Source organism: Bos grunniens, chromosome 2 (assembly GCF_055505025.1).
Source record: "Bos grunniens cultivar Pamir isolate PY7600 chromosome 2, Bosgru_T2T1.0, whole genome shotgun sequence".
Taxonomy (NCBI): Eukaryota; Metazoa; Chordata; class Mammalia; order Artiodactyla; family Bovidae; genus Bos; species Bos grunniens.
Window position 1 is genome coordinate 115632989 of NC_141166.1, and position 21805 is coordinate 115654793.

The following is a 21805-nucleotide window of genomic DNA, read 5'->3' on the forward strand; positions in this document are numbered from 1 at the left end:
GAACAATAGACTGGTTCCAAATAGGAAAAGGAGTACATCAATGCTGTATGTTGTCACCCTGTTTATTTAACTTCTATGCAGAGTACATCATGAGAAACACTGGGCTGGAAGAAGCACAAGCTGGAATCAAGATTGCCGGGAGAAATATCAATAACCTCAGATATGCAGATGACACCACCCTTATGGCAGAAAGTGAAGAACTAAAGAGCCTCTTGATGAAAGTGAAAGAGGAGAGTGAAAAAGTTGGCTAAAAGCTCAACATTCAGAAAAGTAAGATCATGGCATCTGGTCCCACCACTTCATGGGAAACAGATGGGGAAACAGTGGAAACAGCATCAGACTTTATTTTTTGGGGCTCCAAAATCACTGCAGATGGTGATTGCAGCCATGAAATTAAAAGACGCTTACTCCTTGGAAGGAAAGTTATGACCAACCTAGATAGCATATTCAAAAGCAGAGACATTACTTTGCCAACAAAGGTCCATCTAGTCCAGGCTATGGTTTTTCTAGTGATCATGTATGGATGTGAGAGTTGGACTGTGAAGAAAGCTGAGCGCTGAAGAATTGATGCTTTTGAACTGTGGTGTTGGAGAAGACTCTTGAGAGTCCCTTGGACTGCAAGGAGATCCAACCAGTCCCTTCTAAAGGAGATCAGTCCTGGGTGTTCTTTGGAAGGAATGATGCTAAAGCTGAAACTCCAGTACTTTGGCCACCTCATGCGAAGAGTTGACTCATTGGAAAAGACTCTGATGCTGGGAGGGATTGGGGGCAGGAGGAGAAGGGGACGACAGAGGATGAGATGGCTGGATGGCATCACTGACTTGATGAACGTGAGTCTGAGTGAACTCCGGGAGTTGGTGATGGACAGGGAGGCCTGGCGTGCTGCAGTTCATGGGGTCGCAAAGAGTCAGACACGACTAAGTGACTGAACTGAACTGAACTGATCCCTAACGGCAAGTATTACCTTTTCCTGATTTCCTGATCCTCAGTCTAGGCCTTCAAAAGTAGGCACATAGTAGGCATTCAGTAATGTTTGTTGGATGAATATCCATGAGAACTTTGGATACATCTGTCTATCACTGGGGACTTCCCTGGTGGCTCAGACAGTAAAGACTCTGCCTGCAATGCAACAGACCTGGGTTTAATTTCTGATCAGGAAGATCCCCTGGTGAAGGGAATGGCAACCTACTCCAGTATTCTCGCCTGGGGAATTCCATGGAGTGAGGAGCCTGGTGGGCCTCAGTCCATAGGGTAGCAAAGAATTGTACATGACTGAGTTACTGACTTGATTCCAGCTTGTGCTTCTTCCAGCCCAGTGTTTCTCATGATGTACTCTGCATATAAGTTAAATAAGCAGGGTGACAATATACAGCCTTGACGTACTCCTTATCACTTCATGGGAAATAGATGGGGAAACAGTGGAAACAGTGGCAGACTTTATTTTGGGGGCTCCAAAATCACTGCAGATGGTGACTGCAGCCATGAAATTAAAAGACGCTTACTCCTTGGAAGAAAAGTTATGACCAACCTAGATAGCATATTCAAAAGCAGAGACATTATTTTGCCAACAAAGGTCCGTCTAGTCAAGGCTATGGTTTTTCCAGTGGTCATGTATGGATGTGAGAGTTGGACTGTGAAGAAAGCTGAATGCCGAAGAATTGATGCTTTTGAACTGTGGTGTTGGAGAAGACTCTTGAGAGTCCCTTGGACTGCAAGGAGATCCAACAAGTCCATTCTGAAGGAGATCAGCCCTGGGTGTTCTTTGGAAGGAATGATGCTAAAGCTGAAACTCCAGTACTTTGGCCACCTCATGCGAAGAGTTGACTCATTGGAAAAGACTCTGATGCTGGGAGGGATTGGGGGCAGGAGGAGAAGGGGACGACAGAGGATGAGATGGCTGGATGACATCACTGACTTGATGGACTCGAGTCTGAGTGAACTCTGGGAGCTGGTGATGGACAGAGAGGCCTGGAGTGCTGTGGTTCATGGGGTCGCAAAGTCAGACACGGCTGAGCGACTGAACTGAACTGAGTTACTAACACTTACAATGCTGTATATGTATAACCAGGTTGAATCTCAGTGAGTTAATGGGACTGGAAGTATTTACGACTTCACAGATCATGTGACCATGTGACTATGGCACAGGGAAAAAGGAAGAGAGGAGAAAGGCTTCACTAACTGTACAATAATGGTTGCCTTTGGAAGGGGGAACTGGGATGCTGGTGGTCAGGGGGTGGTTAGGAGACTTATTTTTTCATTTACAGCCTTTTGTTCATCTGGATTTTATCCAATGTTAATGTATTTCCTATTCAAAAGTAAATAAATAGCATTCTAAAGTATTCATGAATGACTACTGAAACATGAGTTTCCCAGCCACTAGAGTCCATTTAAAAAAATTTCCCCTTTGCTCACCAACCACCATCTAGTATTAGAATGAACATATTTATTGGTTGAATAGCTTATTGGTAGATTAAGTAAGAAGAAAACTGAATCCAATCCCTACACACAAGGCCTCAAATCTGCTTTTCCAGGCTTGGGTCTTACCCAGTACAACTCCACACAGGGCCATAGAAAACTCTTGCCATTCTCTTAGCACCTCACACACTCTTCTGCCTGTGTTTGCACAGTCTCTGCCTGGAGGAGCCCTCCCCATCCTTAGAGGGTCAGCTCAGATGCCTAGTCCTTTCATGAAGGCTTTCCTGAAACTCTCACCAATAATCAAGAGTTAATCCTCCAGTTTCTCTGCCTTGCCATTCATTTCACCTTATTTGATGTGCTTCATTAACACATTACTTACCATAGAGCTGGACATAGGTAATCACCGAGGAGCAGTGCTCATATCTTGGGGCTGTGGAGCTATGGAGTAATAGCTGTGTGCACAGGCGGTCAAGGCAACCCCATAGGTTCAAATCCTGTTTCCATAGTGGAACTGAGACCTCAGTTTTCTCACCTCTATAAAGGTAGCCTTTGAATCCATTGCAAAAGGCTTGTGAGAATTAACTTTCTTTACATGAGACCTGAGACTGGTAGTAACCCAATAGTAAATTTCTACTTTGGTGTGAAGTTAATGTAAAAATTTGGCTTCCAGGCTCTTTTCAGCAGTATTGTTTCAGTAGGTCTTGGACAAGGGTGGCTTGGGAAAGTGTGCTTAACAAGTGCCCCCACTCAATTCTGCACAGAGGCTCTCTTGGACTTGGATTTTAGAAAGGTTATACATGATCAGTGTTTCTAATTTGTGATCCATATGTTTAGAAACACTAGGGAAGGTTTTTAAAATGCCCATATAAAGTCCCAACCTGAAGATTCTAATATAGGTTTCTTAGGTGGACCTCGGATATGAATATTTTAAAAATACCCAGGTACCTCTGCCATGCAGCCAGGGTTGAGAATGCTTGCACTAACCGTCTCTAGGACTCTTAAAAAATATCTATTTAAAGACATTAAAATACAGCTGAAATGGACTCCCCTTGAAATAGATTGTGTATAAAACTAAGGATTCTGAAGACTTGGTTCTTATCTAAATGAATAAAAAAATCAGAAAAGATAAATGCAATCCAAGTATTTAGTGGTCAAATGACCATTCCTGCTACATTAGTTTGTCTTAAAAACTTCAAGACATGGAAATTGGTGAGCCTCACCCGACATTAGCACACATCCATCAGGAAAGGGAAAGCAGTTGATTGGCAGTGACATTTGCTATGTACCTAACATTTGATGCATGCAGTTTTTAACGGAACATTTTCGGAAGGCCATGGTTTATTAAGTGCTATGAGAGTTTCTGGGCTTCCCTCATGGCTCAGTGGGTAAAGCGTCTGCCTGCAATGCAGGATACCTGTGTTTGATCCCTGGGTTGGGAAGATCCCCTGGAGGAAGAAATGGCAACCTACTCGAGTACTCTTGCCTGGAAAATTCCATGGAAGGAGGAGCCTGGTAGGCTACAGTCCATCAGATCACAAAGAGTCGCACACGACTGAGCAACTTCACTTCTCATGAAAGTTATAGGCTTGTATTCTCCTACTTAATATGACCAAAACTATTTATGTTTTTAATGGAAAGGAGCAAGCAAATCGATCCCACCAAGATACTACTTTGTATATATGCATCCAGCAAACCAAATTTCTAAAAAATATAATTTTTCATTCTATAATCATCTAAGAATTTCAGCAAAAAAATAGACTAAAGTAGAACATGAAACAAATTATCAGGATAAAAGGGCAAAATTGTTAAGGACTATAAGATTTTGTTTATTTTTAAAGCCAATCAGAAATATCCTGCTCTTAAAAAAAATAAGATTAAGGTAGAGAGCAAGTAACATGTGTGAAGTGAATAATATTATTCATTGAAATGAGCCATTCTAGGTACCTAACAACAGTAATGATACTAAAGCTGAAACTCCAGACTCCAGTACTTTGGCCACCTCATGAGAAGAGTTGACTCATCAGAAAAGACTCTGATGCTGGGAGGGATTGGGGACAGGAGGAGAAGGGGACGACAGAGGATGAGATGGTTGGATGGCATCACTGACTCGATGGACATGAGTCTCAGTGAACTCCGGGAGTTGGTGATGGACAGGGAGGACTGGTGTGCTGTGATTCCTGGGGTCGAAAAGAGTCGGACACGACTGAGTGACTGAACTGAACTGAATTGAAAAACAGTAAAAACTACAAATGTATAATAACTGAACAACAAGTCATTTATAGAGAGTTATCAGGAAGGAAAATGGTGTGATTACAACAAAGTGAGAACAAAATTTTTCCCATTGTAGGTTTTCTTAGAATTTAGGTATTAAATAAGACATAAAACTATCATCAAGGAGATAACAATTTGGGTCAAGTCTGAAAAATTATACTTTTTTCAACAATATGCAGCAAAACTAGCCTCTGAGTTGAATATACTAGCACTTCACTCATTTGGAATCATGAATTGAATCATTCCAACTTTAAAACCAAGCATTCTTTTTCAGAGAACTGTTTTTGGATTCATTATGGGAATACGGTCAAACCTTGGGTGTTACATGGGTTGTTTTGTTAAAAACCCACATGGTCATCTCCTTGATTTCTATTGTACTATATTCCCTGGAATATCCTGGGACTTCAAAATCAATGAAGAATCATGGAAATACCATGTTTGGACAAATAGTTCTTCACCCAGCACTTTTATGTACAGGCCCTAAACTTGTCCATACCAACACACCAAATCCCCTTTTTACTTTAATCTCAATGCAATGTGTCTTCAAATATTGAGCAATAAAAATTTTTAAAGATTTTCCTTTTCTCTTCATACAAATACCCCTGCCCTCCGTGCCAAAGAAAGCTTAGTGTTGTGACTTCTGATGTCCAAACCACTAGAACTGGTGACTTCTGGAAGCCTCAAAGGAGAGACCCTGGTGTGTACACATGTGATCCACAGCCATCTCCATAGATTCCAATGTAGGCCCGTGAGCCTCAAAGGGCAAGTGTAAACAAAAGCTCTCATTAAACCTGAGTCTAGCATTAGTAAGACTGTCCAAAGATTACATTTAAAGATAACTAAAGTGTTACTATATTCCTTTGTGCAGCCCAGCCATGACCCTAATTAATGTGTCTAAGGTGGACATGTATTTCTTCAAGTAATGGGTGGTTTTGTTTGGACAATTAGACCAAGCTGACAAGGAAATTTTCCATCAAACCAAGTCATAAAAAGTACATTATTCAGCATTATTATGAGTTAAGCAGTATTTATTACCTGAACTTTACAATACTCTATTATCAATCATTACCTGCCATTAAGGTATGTTAACATGAGATCAAAGAGAGAAGCCAAGCTAAACAAACAGTCATGTCTACAAGTCACTTTAGTGCTGTTCATTTAAAAAGAGAGGCAAATGCCTTGAACTTAAGGATGGACAATTTGCATTTAACCAGAAGATGCAAATCAGCTGTACTATGGCAAGGCTGTGACTATATAAATTCCATGCTTGTTATTCAATTGACAAGACAAAGCTGGTTTCTAAGGAATTTCAAAAAGAAAAGAATGTAGTCAAAGTAAAATGTGAGATACAAAAGTCCAGTTTTGATAGGTGCTAGTAAAGATTCATTGCTGTATCAATTCTCAGCAACAATGCTGCCTCGGAAGTCACTAAAAATGATATCAGCTGAATGGATCTAAAGAAGAGACCGAATGTTTTTAGCAAAGTTGTAAAACCTTGGAAACCACCTCCTGAACAAACAGTCTGAAAGCTCAGAAGTCTAAGACAAGCTTACAACGCCCTGATTTTAAAATATATTCTTGTCGCCACTTCTTCCTTCTTACTCTGGAGCCAAGAGCACAAACAAGGTTTGTGGAAGTACCTCTTTGAAAGTACATTCCTCCTTCTCTGTTCCAGAAGCACTTGATCCCATCCTTTCTGAAAGAAAGCTCTTTCATTAATGTCCGTTGGCTTCCTTCCCCATGTCCTATAGCTGATGTTCAAAATTCAAGAAATAGCAAGGGTTCAACTTCAGCTCAAGGTTATCTACAAATATCTGGAAAACTCTTTAATACTTCCAATTGTACAAAATAGAGGAAAGAGGCTGAGGATTAGACACCCGTTGAAATCTATATCTACTTTTTCTGTCTAAGGTGAACAATCGGAGAAGGCAATGGCACCCCACTCCAGTACTCTTGCCTGGAAAATCCCATGGACGGAGGAGCCTGGAAGGCTGCAGTCCATGGTGTCGCTGAGGGTCGGACACGACTGAGTGACTTCCCTTTCACTTTCCACTTTCATGCATTGGAGAAGGAAATGGCAACCCACTCCAGTGTTCTTGCCTGGAGAATCCCAGGGATGGGGAAGCCCGGTCGGCTGCCGTCTATGGGGTCACACAGAGTCGGACACGACTGAAGCGACTTAGCAATAGCAAAGCAAGGTGAACAATAGCATCCATGGCAAAGGAAAAGATGTCATATTCTTATTTCCTTTATATTTAACATTAGGCAGTCCTGCAGACTTAATGTGATATTATTGCTTAATGTAGAACACCAGTGGAAATCATTTGCCAAGTAATGTTGCTTCCAGGTATTCTTGAAAGTGGTTAAATAAGCTAATACTTAGGATCAACCCCTAGCCAATCAGCAAAGTATACTGAGCACCTCACTGAAATGGGGGAATCAGAATAGGACAAAACCTGGCCTCTGTCTTATGAAGTACAAGACAATACAGAAAGAGGGCTAACATTCTTGGCCAGGGGGTGATGGGTGAGCCACTGAGCATATATTCATTCAGGGCACACGGGAACAGAACTCTGAGTTAGCCACTGGGCAGGTAGGATGCAAGCTGGGATGGGTAGACTTCAGATAAGCTAACAGGGGCAAGGCAAAGCCATGTTCAGTGGTCAAAGGACTTGAGCAAAAATTCCTGTCTATACATAGGTGACCCTTCATTTTCTACCCAGAGAGCTAGGTCATAGGAATACATATAACACGAATAGAGCGATCTGACTGCTGCAGAGAGAATCTGTGCGGGAGCTGAGGAGGGATTTGTAAGTTTGGTACCAAATAGTGAAAGGCCAGATTTTGAGGAAGTCGAGATAGTTAAATACTGCGTATCTCTGTTAGTTTCTAAAGAGGGGCGTGGCATGAAGAAGATGGCATTTGGGGAGAATTGATGTGCTGGGGGAGTACAAGGGATAGGCTAGAATATGGAGTGGCTGGAAGCCACTTGATAACTTCTGTTATCATGTCAGCCATCTCTGCAGGAGGTAGGGTCTAGGCATAGGCTGCTGTGAATGGCAATGTGTAGAAAACTGGAAAGAACAGAGCAATGAGGGAGAGGATCCCAAAGCTTGGAGCCATTGCTGTGTGTGACAAACATGAATGCTGGGGTGCTAACGTAGTGATATCTGAGTGTCTCCTAATTTTCATCCTCTCTTTTCTCCTTTAGTAACAGAATCCTGAATTTAGAGGCAATATTGCAGAATGGTTTAAATCACACATTTTGGAACTAGTCTGTGAGGGTTTGACTGTCCCTCCCCATCACTTACCCCCATCTGATGACCTTGGGTGAGTTATTCCACCTCTTTGTGCCTCAATGACCTTATCTGCAAAATGGAAATAATTTTAATGCTTATTTCATGGGGTTGTTGCATGTCAATATGGGCAAAGCTCTTAGAACAGTGCTTGGCTCCAGGAAGCACTATGTAAGCATCAGTTGTTACTAGTAGCTGAGCACGTGGCCGGAGCACTTCCAGCTATGTGTGACCATATGACTACATTATGGTCATTAGAGTGTGATCAAAAGTGATGTGTACAACTTCTAGTGAACCCTTGTAGGGGCCCTCTCCCCTTCCTGTTGGTAGGATCATGGACATGATGAGACCATGAGAAGGAAGATGTGTACTGCTGACACTGACCTGCCATGTCAGCTCTGGGCTGCTTATGATCAGATTAAAGTGAAAAGCGAAGTTGCTCAGCTGTGTCCAACTCTTTGCGACCCCATGGACTGTAGCCTATCAGGCTCCTCCATCCATGGGATTTTCCAGGCAAGAGTGCTGGAGTGGATTGCCATTTCCTTCTCCAGGGGATCTTCCTGACCCAGGAATCGAACCCAGGTTTCCCATATTGCAGGCAGACGTTTTACCTTCTGAGCCACCAGGGAAGCCCTTATTATCAGATTAGTGCCTGAGAAAAATTATCTTCTATCTGATTTAAGTCATTATTATTTGGGGATCTTGGTTATAACACTGATCTGTATTCAAATACCTACTGGTAATTTTCCTGGACCTGGATGAACTCTCTGGGGACCTCTGCATTACTGAATGGGGGCTTGTCTCCAGGATTTGGCTGCTAGAGGTGAAGAAGAGAGTCTCCACCTGCCACTGCTTAAAATGGTATGGGGCCCCTGTCTGTCAGTCTGTCCATAGCAATTAGACTTCCAGCTCACTTCAACCCAGCTCAATTTACCTGCAAAAGAGGGCAGGGCTGTCCCTGCTCCTTGGCACCCAAGCCTTCCTCTCAGTGTGTCTTCCATGCTCATTTTAATTTGATTTTTACCCACATAAAAATATTGATGTTCAAGGATATCCCTGCGACACACTAGAGTTGTCACCTGTTCCCAGCAATGGCCATACCTGAATTGCTGAGAAAATGATACAGCCACAAAAAGATGATGAGAGAGGTGGCATTGAATGTGCAGTGGTGGTGGGACATACAAGGAATGGCCAGTTGCTGCTTGGAAATATAACCTGAATTTAGGAGGGAATATGGGGCCAGGTGATACAAACAGAGTTTGCTCTTGACTGGCAATTTATAGCTAACACCCAAAACCCTGTGGAAGAGACTTAGAACTTTAGGAAGAGCAATTCCTTTCCTTCTAGTCACACAGCCAGGGTGCCCAGATATAGTTAGCTTGCATGTCTTGAAACTGTGTTAAGTAAATTCCCTATCCAGTCCTTCCTCACTATGACTGCCATTTGAAACTCTCTAATTACTGATTTTTTGGGGGGCTCCAAAATCACTGCAGATGGTGACTGCAGGCATGAAATTAAAAGACGCTTACTCCTTGGAAGAAAAGTTATGACCAACCTAGATAGCATATTCAAAAGCAGAGACAGTACTTTGCCAACAAAGGTCCATCTAGTCAAGGCTATGGTTTTTCTAGTGGTCATGTATGGATGTGAGAGTTGGACTGTGAAGAAAGCTGAGCACCAAAGAATTGATGCTTCTGAACTGTGGTGTTGGAGGAGAATCTTGAGAGTCCCTTGGACTGCAAGGAGATCCAACCAGTCCCTTCTAAAGGAGATCAGTCCTGGGTGTTCTTTGGAAGGAATGATGCTAAAGCTGAAACTCCAGTACTTTGGCCACCTCATGCGAAGAGTTGACTCATTGGAAAAGACTCTGATGCTGGGAGGGATTGGGGGCAGGAGGAGAAGGGGACGACAGAGGATGAGATGGCTGGATGGCATCAGTGACTCTATGGATGTTAGTTGAGTGAACTCCGGGAGTTAATGATGCATAGGGAGGCCTGGCGTGCTGCAGTTCATGGAGTCACAAAGAGTCGGACACGACTGAGAGACTGAAATGAACTGAACTGAATGACTGATTTGATCCTGCCTCTCATTTCTCTAAAATCACCACTGGATCTACACACCCTTTTTTTTTTTTTTTAAAGTTGAAACAAGTTAAAGCTAGAGATCTCATAGTCCTCTATGATCTGATACCTGTATTTCATATTGACTTTAGCTCACATTTCTTCCTTTACAAAAAAGAAAGATTTCTTCACATCAAGCTCCTAACTTTTACATTTTTCCTGTTACTTTTTGGTTCTTTATACCATTCCATCATTCTGGAAAGACTCTCCACTTGCCCCTGATTTCTCACCACTGAAATCTAATCCATTCTTCAGTGAACAGATGATGTATTTCTCATTGTGTAAAAGCTCCAGTCACAGTCAGCTAATTTCCATCATTTTGACTTCTCTTATCTCAATTTCACCTGTTGCCTCAAATTACATATTTGTTAATGCCCTATACTTCCTACAATTTTGTCAGTGGCCCAGGATCTTAAGAGTCCTTTTCTGACGTCCCAACATTGTATGGACTATCACCTCAAAAATTCACTGAAATAGTGGGCTTGTGATGAACATGGGACACTATAGGAATAACGGAGTTCTTCTTTGGGTTTAACATAAGACTCTGCAAGAAAGAAGCCCTTTCTACCCCGTTATGGAATTGTTAAACTGGATGACGTAAGCCAGACGATTCTACATGAAGGAAGGAAGCACTGGGAATGAAGGAGAAAAGCAGTAAGGCTTAGAAGGAGAGTCAGGGAGAGAGGGCAAGCCAAGCACATCATATAGGTCAATGAAGTCACAAAGCTCCAGACTTAGGCATCCCCAGATCTGGGACCTAGTTAAGTCTTTTCTGATGTTCTTGCTTGTTTGAGGCAGGCTCTCTATTCCTTGTGAATAAGAGTCCTCACCATTTACATATGCTGGGAGGTTTACAGTATTTTGAAGCACATAAGATAAAGTTAGTCTGAAAACATTCCTACTGTGTTTCTGATCATCTGTGAGGCAAAACATATGTTCTTCTAAAGATTCTCACTGTTCTTGCTACATTTAAGATAAGGGTATTTGATAAACACATCGGATTGTTTGAAAAGGGCTTATCATCCACACTATCAATTATTGATAAGGGACTTAACTTTCATGGAAAAAAATCCATACACTGGTAAGGCCATTATACTACCTAGAATTGTGCCCTGTCTCAATCCTCAAATTTGGGGGGTTTTGGAACCTCTTAACCAATTCAAATGTCACATTTCTAATGGCCCAATAAAGTACCCTGGTGTGGTTCTACATGCCTCAGAAACCAAGGGGCAGCTGCTAATAGATTGGTCTTCTGCCTCTTATTGAAAGGAAACACTCATCTCCAGAAATCCTGTATATCACTGCAAAGAAACCAACTTCTGCTCACGCTGTCAAAGACTTCAGAAGTACTCTGCTTACGAATTCATCAGTCTTGAGTGCAGATTTTAAAGGAGGACAGGTCATACACTCTTCACACTTTTAAAAATGAAGTTGAGGAATAATACCCACCACCTGGCATTATGACAGTAAAATCTAGAAGTTGTATCATTTTCAGAAGGTCAAGGGGAAATGCCGCTGGCTAATTCAGAAATAGAAATGGCTATACTGATACAACCATAAGTCAATTCTAAGTGGATAAAGAAATTTTTTTTTTTTACAACTTTATTTCAGAAGTGATTTTTGTTGTCCTGGATTTAAACCAAGACATATTCATCAAGTCTGTACCTATATACAGCTGATGGTTCTAGAAGTTTTATTGTGAAATACTCCCTCACAGAAAGTGCCAAGGTATCAGGGGAAGGAGGAGTGAAAATTCTCTTGAGAAGAAATTGGTTCATACCTTTAAGAATCACAGCCTAAAGCATTCATACCATTAGAAGAGCCTATAATCTGAAAGCTGTCACGTGATTTTTCTGAGCATTTTCTTAGGAGGATGGAAGAGGCATCAATATTTGTCCATCTGGTTCTATCCATTGCACCATATCACTTGAAAATTTTGAAAAGAACACTGAAAATCTAATCAAACTAGATACTCAGTATCCAGTTAGTGACCCCAGCTGGGCAGGTCCTGAAACTTAATGGTATATTGAGACCCTGAAGTGATTTCTGACCATGTCACAGGGACACCACTCACTATCAAAGACTATAATAATTCTTTCATGGCTTCTTGGGTGAGTGTGTGTGTGTGTGTGTGTGTGTGCATGTGCAAAATTTGGCCTCAGTCAAGTTTATCAACAATTGATTATTGAAGATACTCTTCAAAACTTTTCTAATACTTCAAAGACATTATGCTTTCTTTTTTTTATTTTATTTTTAAACTTTACATAATTGTATTAGTTTTGCCAAATATCAAAATGAATCGCTTTCTGAGATCTGAAGGATACTATTCCGTTTTAAAGGTTCCATACTCACAGATCAATCAAGGAAAAGCTTGATGGCAAATTTAGAGAAAGTTTCTATTATCTCAGTGCATCAAATATCAAAGGAACATAAAGAATTGTGAAGTTAGATATCCCAAGACATTACCTTGGGTAATGTCTAGCAAGTTACTTAACCTCTTCAAGCTCTAGTTTCCTCATCTGTCCAATGGGAATAAATTACTTTACTCACAAAACCATTACAAGGGTTTAATAAGATGTAATATACATAATACACGTGAATGCAAATAGCACATTGCCTGGCAGCCAGTGAAGTTTTAGTAAATAGGGTTGCCATGTGTCTGGTTTTAAACCAGACAGTAGAGTGTATGAGTTTTCTTTCTGAGAAATAGATTAAGAGAAGACCAGACATATAAATGTAAATGTGAGTAAGTGCTATTATTACTACTGTGACATGTCTTGTGCATGAGTACTGGAGATTCCTCTCACTAGGACAATTTGCCATGAGGAATGAGAGAGATCACTCCGCTGAGACAGGCTTCAGGCACCACCACACGGGAGAGCCTAGTGCATACTTTGAAAGTGAAAATGTTCGTCGCTCAGTCGTGTCTGACTCTTTGTGACCCCATGGACTGTAGCCTGCCAGCCTCCTCTGTCCATGGAATTCTCCAGGCAAGAATACTGGAGTGGGTTGCCATTCCTTTCTCCAGCAGATCTTCCTGACCCAGGAATCAAACCCGAGTCTCCTGCATTGCAGGCAGATTCTTTATCATCTGAGCCACCAGAGAAGCCAGTTCACCCTTTGCTGAGTAACAAATTCCATCCCTGCTGTGAGCCAGGTGTGAGGGCTGGGTCCTGCAGTGGTTCTCAATGTTTCCTTCTACAAGTACAACTCCTAATGCTATGGGCCTTTATCCAGCTCTCATTCTCTTCTCATCGCCTCGTTCTCCTTTTCAGTAAGAGGTATTTAGCAACTTAACACTAATGAACTTACTGCTTAAAAATTAGGAATATTGAATTTTTAAATTCAACTCCCAAACTGCTTGAGGAAAAAGTATTTTTTCCAGTAAGAAATTATTTTACCAAAATTAACAATTCTAGTCATTAATTCACAGGCTTTCTGGACAGGTCAGCACAGTAACTCCTGCATCCACATTTCCTTGAGTTTGAACTTGTTTTGGCCAAAGACTCCTGCTCAGGAGAGCCCAGATGGCCTATTGTTGCCTGCAGGTGGCACCCGTCCATAAGATCAAAGTGCGATCATGACGTCAATGCCCACTTGAGACAAAAGTCCAATCAGCTTTGCTAGCCTAAGTGACACCCAGTCAGGATTACATCTTACTTCCATCACAGAGAGATAAGCCTTGCTGAGCTTCCTCAACTGGAAAAAGTGCCGTACTATTGGACTCAACAGCCTAAAGTTGCTTTCCAGAATGTCAAACATATATTGCTTTCTAACCTAATTTTAACACAGACTTCAGTTTCTTCCCAAAAGTATTATATCACATGACAGGCTTTGACCCTTGATTATCCTCAAAAATACCAGGGACATCATATGATCTCTCCTCAAGAAAAAATGTGACCTATGGAACAACCACACTCTAAATGAAGTATTTAACATTTCTGAGGAGTAAAGTCGAGATTTCCAAATGATATGGGCTTAGGCCTTTACAGTCTGTGCTGAACCCAGCTTGGGCAGATCTCCATTCTCGGGAAAAGCCTGCATGCTGGGTTGCTGCCTACATGTAGCACTGATGCCCCTGGCCACGTGCCTGTGCTCAGGCTTAGAAGAGTGAAGTTGGATGTAGTTCCCCAATTCTGTGTTGCTCCTGACTTCCTGACACAGGTTCTTATGTCCCAGGATTTGACTGACTCACTTTAGACTAATTGGGTTGAGCAATTAAGTGCTCAATTGGGTTGAACAATTAAGTGCTCAAGACATGAATCCTTGTAGATTCATGTCTTTAATTGGGATGAAGGAGATTTCCAATATGGCAAAATATTTGAGGTATTCAACAATCATATGTATTATTCACATTCAGTTATCCTTTAAAAAGGGCGTTTTATGAAGAATGTGTTGTTTTAGAATCTGACATCATGTCATCCTTAGTTCTTCCACAGAAGTGAGGGAAGGGTAGTGTTTTAATTAGTTTGAGCTGCTATAACAAAATGCTATGGGTTGGGTGGTTAAACCATAAATATCTACTTCTCATGTTTTAGAGGCTGGGAGGTCCAAGATCAGGGTACCAGCAAATTTTAACACCTGGTAAGGGTCCACTCCCTGGTTTGTAGATGGCATCCTTCTTGCTATATCCTCACATGGCAGGGAAAGAAAAAGCTCTGGCCTCTCTTCCTCTTCTTAGAATAACACTAATCCCATCAGGGGATCTCCAAGCTCATAACTTCATCTAAAGTTAATGATCTCCCAAAGTCTCCAGCTGCCATCACATCATGGTTTGGGGCTTCAACATATGAATTTGGAGGGAGGCACAAACAGTCTGTAACTGGTAGACAGGAAAGAAGACTGGAAGCTACACTTAGTGGCTTAGACTATTCTTTTTTATTCTAATATAACTTGCTTCATATTTTATTATAAGAAAAGTATTGAAAATAAAAAGGATGATTTAATAAAAACTACATAGATTTTTTTTTTTTTTAAGTTCAGGACTTCTCAATGCTTTAATAGGCAAATAGATGTTATAGCACAAACGCTTTTCCATAGACCACCTATTTATAGTTCCAAGAAACAGCTTGGGAGATGCTATTGTAGAGATGGTCATAGTTTAGGATATAAATTTTACACGATACTAACAATTAACTTTTGTAAATTATTCCTTGGGAATTATTTTGCTGGTGAAGTACAGCTTGAGAAGGAGATGGAAAGTTATGGTTCATGCCACTGAGTAAAGAGCCCACGGGGAGCCAGAAGTAGGATGAAGATGAAGACAGGAGGCATTTGGTCCCAGGATGACACACATTACTTGCTTCATAACTAGCCAAGGCGTGTACTATCTTTGCAAATAGAAAGCTCACGTACACAGAGTATACACTGCATCCTGCTTCCCCTCACTTGCATGTTTTTCGTCCCTTCACTTCCAAAGCCCATTGTGGAAAAAAACTCCACTCTGCATATACTCATTGGGAATTACACGCTAAAGACAAATAGTCCCAATGTCCAGTTTAGGATTTCTATTTCTATCCCCTTTTTAAACTGCGTGTTTTGGGGGTGACTCACTATTTAATACAAAATAGATCTCTTGGTTTGTTTTTTTCTTTTTCATAGCATATCAGAAAGTCTTACAGAATGTGGCCCCATGTTCTCTGTTTTACCAATTCCTCACACCTACATTTTCTCTGACATTCTTAACTTTCAAAGAGATTCCCCTTAACTTGCACAGAAACAGATGTCTCTGCCTTAATTTTTGGGTCAGCACACACACACATTCACACATACCACACAAGATGGACTATTATCCAGTCATAAAGAAGAAAGAAAACCTGTCTTTTGAAACAACAGGAATAAAACTTATTACACTAAGCAAAATAAGGCATGAAAGGCAAGTACTCTACGTTCTCACATGTGGAGTCTATAAAAAGGCAAAGTGATTAGAAATAGAGTAGAATGGTGGTCAGTAGGGGCTGGAGGTGTAGGAAAGATGGAGATGTTGGTTATTGAGTACAAACTCCAAACTATAAGAGTAACAAGAAAACTAATAAGTAGATATGGGGCTCTAATGTACATTATGGTGCTTATAATTACCAATACTGTACTAGGCACTTGAAAGTTAAGAGTAAATCTTAAATGTTATCACCACAAACAAAAAATCATAATTATGTAAGATGATAGAGGTGTTAACTAACCTTACTGTGGTTAATGATTATATTTTGCAATAATTACATGAACACAATAAACTGTGGAAAATTCTGAAAGAGATGGGAATACCAGAGCACCTGACCTGCCTCTTGAGAAACCTATATGCAGATCAGGAAGCAATAGTTAGAACTGGACATGGAACAATAGACTGGTTCCAAATAGGAAAAGGAGTATGTCAAGGCTGTATATTGTCACCCTGCTTATTTAACTTATATGCAGAGTACATCATGAGAAACGCTGGGCTGGAAGAAGCACAAGCTGGAATCAAGATTGCCAGGAGAAATATCAATAACACTCAGATATGCAGACGACACCACCCTTATGGCAGAAAGTGAAGAGGAACTAAAAAGCCTCTTGATGAAAGTGAAAGAGGATAGTGAAAAGGTTGGCTTAAAGCTCAACATTCAGAAAACTAAGATCATGGCATCTGGTCCCATCACTTCATGGGAAATAAATGGGGAAACAGTGGAAACAGTGGCAGACTTTATTTTTCTGGGCTCCAAAATCACTGCAGATGGTGACTGCAGCCATGAAATTAAAAGACGCTTACTCCTTGGAAGGAAAGTTATGACCAACCTAGATAGCATATTGAAAAGCAGAGACATTACTTTGCCAACAAAGGTCCATCTGGTCAAGGCTATGGTTTTTCCAGTGGTCATGTATGGATGTAAGAGTTGGACTGTGAAGAAAGCTGAGCACCGAAGAATTGATGCTTTTGAACTGTGGTGTTGGAGAAGACTCTTGAGAGTCCCTTGGACTGCAAGGAGATCCAACCAGTCCATTCTGAAGGAGATCAGCCCTGGGATTTCTTTGGAGGGAATGATGCTAAAGCTGAAACTCCAGTACTTGGGCTATGTCATGCGAAGAGTTGACTCATTGGAAAAGACGCTGATGCTGGGAGGGATTGAGGGTAGGAGGAGAAGGGGACGACAGAGGATGAGATGGCTGGATGGCATCACTGACTCAATGGATGTGAGTCTGAGTGAACTCCGGGAGTTGGTGATGGACAGGGAGGCCTGGTGTGTTGCAATTCATGAGGTCTCAAAGAGTCGGACATGACTGAGTGACTGAATTGAACTGAACTGAACTGAATTATCATCTTGTACACCTTAAGCTTGTGTGTGTTGCATGTCAATAATATCTTAATTAAGCTAGAGGAAAAAAGAAACTATGGAGATGAGGCCTGGCAATCTGTGTTTTAACCAGCCCTCCAGATGATTCTGATGTATGCTAATGTAAAAATACAACTATTCTGGAAAACAAGCAGGAAGACTTCAGATCAAAAGTGAGGTTTAATTTTCTGGTAGGATGTTAACACCAGCATGGGCCATCTCAAAAGTCTAGCCTGGGATCTCCTTGTTTGGCTCTGATGGATGGGAGGGATCCTGTGTCTCTAGAAAGCTTTCCACCTTTATGGTTCATCTCTCAAGCATAGAGCACCACACACGGAATCTTAAGAGCGACAGCTCAGCATTCTTTAACCACACTAAAAAAAAAAAAAAAACGACCCACACTTAAAGTGTAAACTAATAAAGAACAGGATATTCTGTTCCCATGTGTAGGTGCTGGGAAAGCAATCGGGACGAACAGGGAGGGTGCCATGGTCGCTTTCTCCCCTCGCACTCACCCTCTGCAGGGGCATGCCATATATTAGCGGGCACTTCACATCAGCTAATTCAGATTCCCCTGTCAGACAAATCCCACCTGTGAGCACTGCTGTCTACACCACATAACACCACATAGATCAAGAGTGGGGAGAGGCCGAAGTCATGAACACCATAGCTTTCCATAAAAGTTAATTAATGACAGAAGCATATTGCTGGGAATGGCAACACGGCTGTTATTTATGGCTCAGGAAACCCCAACTGTAGGGATTTGCCTTTTCCTTTCTCCCAGTCCCAGCTCTACCCACGAGTTTACTCACCCCATTACAGTAACTTCGTGACTCATTTGCCAAGTTAACAAGACTATAGCATGGAATCTATAAAAATTAATACAACAGCTGGACATCCAACACGCATCCCAGGAGAAACAGACCACCCTATGGATGCCGCCCTGTTTTTCTCTATCCCCGCACCTCAACACTTCTTCACACTTCACATTTCTACTGTTGGCAACAGTTCCCACCTGTCACCCCCAAGAAAAGGATTTCCCCGAGGAATCCTTGGTGCTGAAAGGCTTCTAGACACCTCCTTTCCCCACTTCCCAGCCATACCGCCCCACACAGGCATGGGCCAACCCGTTAGGTGTTAGGAAAACGGCTCACCACTGACAGACCATTACCGCTTTGAGAGGCTGTGTAGCACCATGGTGAAAACTGTCTCTGGCTGCAAATTCCAGTAAACTGTTCATGGTGTCCTCATCTATAAAGTGGGTCCAACAATACTTGCCTTTGAAGGTTGCTGTGAGGTTCGAACCAACCTGATGAGAACTGAGTGACTCCAGGTGCTACTGGGGCCCAGCAAACCTTCATGGTACAAGGACTTCTCCTTCACTCTTTCGCCTTCTCAGGCCACGTGCCCCTACAAACCTAGACTATTATTTTCCACAAACCTTGTACTCTTGCTCACATAGATTTTAGAAGGGGGTGGTCTGAAGGTGATGCAGTTTTTACGTGTGCATTTTTTCTGAGGACGAGGTCTAGAGCTTTCAATACCTTTTCTAAGCCCCTCACGACCACTGCAATGTCTCAGGAGAAGAAAGAAAACAGTACCCTGGAAAAGCTCAGAAAGCAAGTATGCACATTTATGCTGGAGAAGACAGCTCCACGTGTTGGAGAGAGTGCTGCGCTGTGAGTCACATGACCAGTGTTTCACTCTCCTCTCCTGTAAACCAACTGTGGCAAATGCCTTCTCAGAGCTTAGTTTCCATTTCTTTATGCTTGAAACGGACATTGTAGCGACGCCTTACCTCCCTTCATGCAGTTGTGGGCATCATAATAAGTAACAGATGTGAAAGAATCTTTTCAAGCAGAAAACACCATCTCAATAAACGTATGATACTCAAGGTCCACATGCTTCATCAAGATTCCAATAGATAAACAGCTTCACCAACTGGCCATTGTAATCCACAAAATTATGAGAAAAATTACCATGGAGTGAGTTAAATTGTTCTTTTTGTTCTGCTTGTATGGAAATAGCAAAGTCATCTCTGGACTAACATTTTAAAATAAGCAAGCAGAAATCTTTTGTGGGAAAGGAAAATCTGTAAGTACGGTTTGATTTTACCTGATCCACTATAACTCTTAAAGCTACCCAGTGCCCCGCCCCCCACACACCGTCCCTGCCATGATTTGCTTTAATTGCATGTCACTGCTAACTTCCTTGTAAAGAGACAGGCCTCTGCCATTCCTTCTAATTATCCAAATCGCCAGCCACTGTGTGTGGCCTTACCTAAGGCTTTTAACCAGCTCTAATATCTCTAAATCAAAGCAAGTGGGAAGCGTCCCTGTTGGAGTAACTCTAATAAATGCTACATGACATTCCTTGAAGACCATTTGGAAATACTCTCTTCAGAGTTACACCAATTCCAACATAATAACTCATCAGTTAAAAACATTCATAACCAGAAGTCCACGTGTAAACCATGCATCTCTTACCTCCTGTTGCTAGAGGCTCCACATTTCATCTGGAAAGGACATAAATCTGGCGATCTCACTTCAGGCCTAGCCCATCCACCTGAGAAAGAATATTATGTAGCTCAATACAATTATGTAGCTATTTCTGCAGCTTCCCCAGATCTAGCATCGGTTGATATTGGCATTGATAATAATAATAACAAAGCACCATCATTAATGTCTTCCTACGTGCAAATGGCGCAGGAACCACAGTGTCCTACACATTGTCTCACTTGATCAGCACAGTCCTGTGGACAGCTGTTCCCAATCTGCAGTTGTAAAAGCTGAGGCCTTGAGAGCTTGAGTGTAACTTGCCTGTAGTAGGAGAGAAGCACCGAAAGCAAACAGAGCGCATGTGGAACTGACAAGGAGATGGTCGCCGAGGAGGCCGAGATAAATCGTTCTGAATTCCCATTATCTATGTACACGGTTGTATCATTCCTTTTAAATATTACTGTTTAAAAATTGAACTAAAAAATTTAGGCATCTAAAAATATGAGTTCCTCCTATTTCCAAATTACAAATATAAAATTATAGAAACTCTGGAGAAAACGTTTGGTATTCATGAGAAATACTATTATCAGTATTTCACATTTTACCACACAGATCCAGATTTTTTAAAGATATACCGTGCATTCTTGGATTGTGTTCTGGTAAGTGTGAATGTGTTTGGTTCCTGAAAATTAAGTATTATGTACACAGAGTATATAAGGCTTATATAAGTACACTTATGATCTAGACACTTTTTAATATGTATGTTGTATGTTAACAATACATTCTAAAACTATCTGTGTATCAGTATATTCATGTTTCATCACTATTTTCTGTACTTTCTCAAAATAAGCATCAAGCTGTTAGTACACATTTTACTTTTCCCCAGAATGGTTTTCCTTTACAGTGGAAATCTGTGGAACTGCATCTTAGTAAGTCCCTTGGCAAGTCTTTGTTCATACTAAAAATCTAGTCACCTTACAGCCACCAAGTGTGGCTGTCTCTGATTCAGAGACCCAAGCAGCTCTCTGTTCAGTAGCACTTGCTTAGAAAGCCAAAAAGGAGTTCGTGACAAATAGAAGAGCAGTTAAAAGGGGATGCTGCACTTTCTCTGTTGACTCTGTTATTCAGGCAAGCACAGGGCTTGCCCACAGGGGACCATGTAGGGAAGAAGCTTGTTTTGTTGAGATGATGGGAATTTCCTGGGAAGACTCTGTCCCTCCTGCCCATCCAAATGAAGTTTGAATAGAAACACTTTCTAGAATAAGTACTGCCCCCTGCCCTCAGTGCTATAACCCAGAGTTTTGTGCAATCTTTCCCCTCTCTTCTCCCATCACCAGTTAGAACAATCATCAGATAACTGAGAACAGAATGACAATAAAGTTTGAACGCTTTTTTCTAACAGTTAAAAACCAAGCCTTTGTTGCTATATTAATTCACACATTTGCTCAGTTCTAATCAGCTATGATAATCCAATTCTTATCTATTTTTATCAATGTTATTTGCATCAGAAAATTATCTATCAAACGACAGAGACTATGTAAGTGTGGCTCCATAGGTAGTGTTTAAGTAACCAGTTGTTGTTGTGGTTCAGTCGCTCAGTCGTGTCTGACTCTTTGCAACCCCATGGACTGTAGCCCACCAGGCTCCTCTGTCCGTGGGATTCTCCAGGCAAGAATGCTGGAGTAGGGTGCCATTTCCTTCTACAGGGGAAGTAACCAGATTCAACTGGTAAAACAAAGGCCTACCTCCCACCAAAAAAAATAAATATCAACACCAAGACAGTGCTCCAAACAAGAGAGATTTGAAAACAAGCTGTCCGGGGCTGGTACAGTAGCTCCACATCATTAAGAACGCAGGGATTATTAGATCTTGTTGCTTTGCCATCCTCAACAAGTGCC

At 41.5% G+C, this 21805-nt stretch overlaps 1 long non-coding RNA gene across 3 annotated transcripts in view; it reads right to left on the minus strand.

Moving 5' to 3' along the window:
* The window catches only part of LOC147378590 (uncharacterized), a 333236-nt gene that overhangs the window by 95711 nt on the left and 215720 nt on the right, over positions 1-21805 (minus strand). For all 3 annotated transcript variants that reach the window (XR_015147951.1, XR_015147950.1, XR_015147953.1), the window contains one exon: positions 19896-19974. This is a non-coding gene — a long non-coding RNA (uncharacterized LOC147378590). The remainder of the gene's footprint in view (positions 1-19895; positions 19975-21805) is intronic.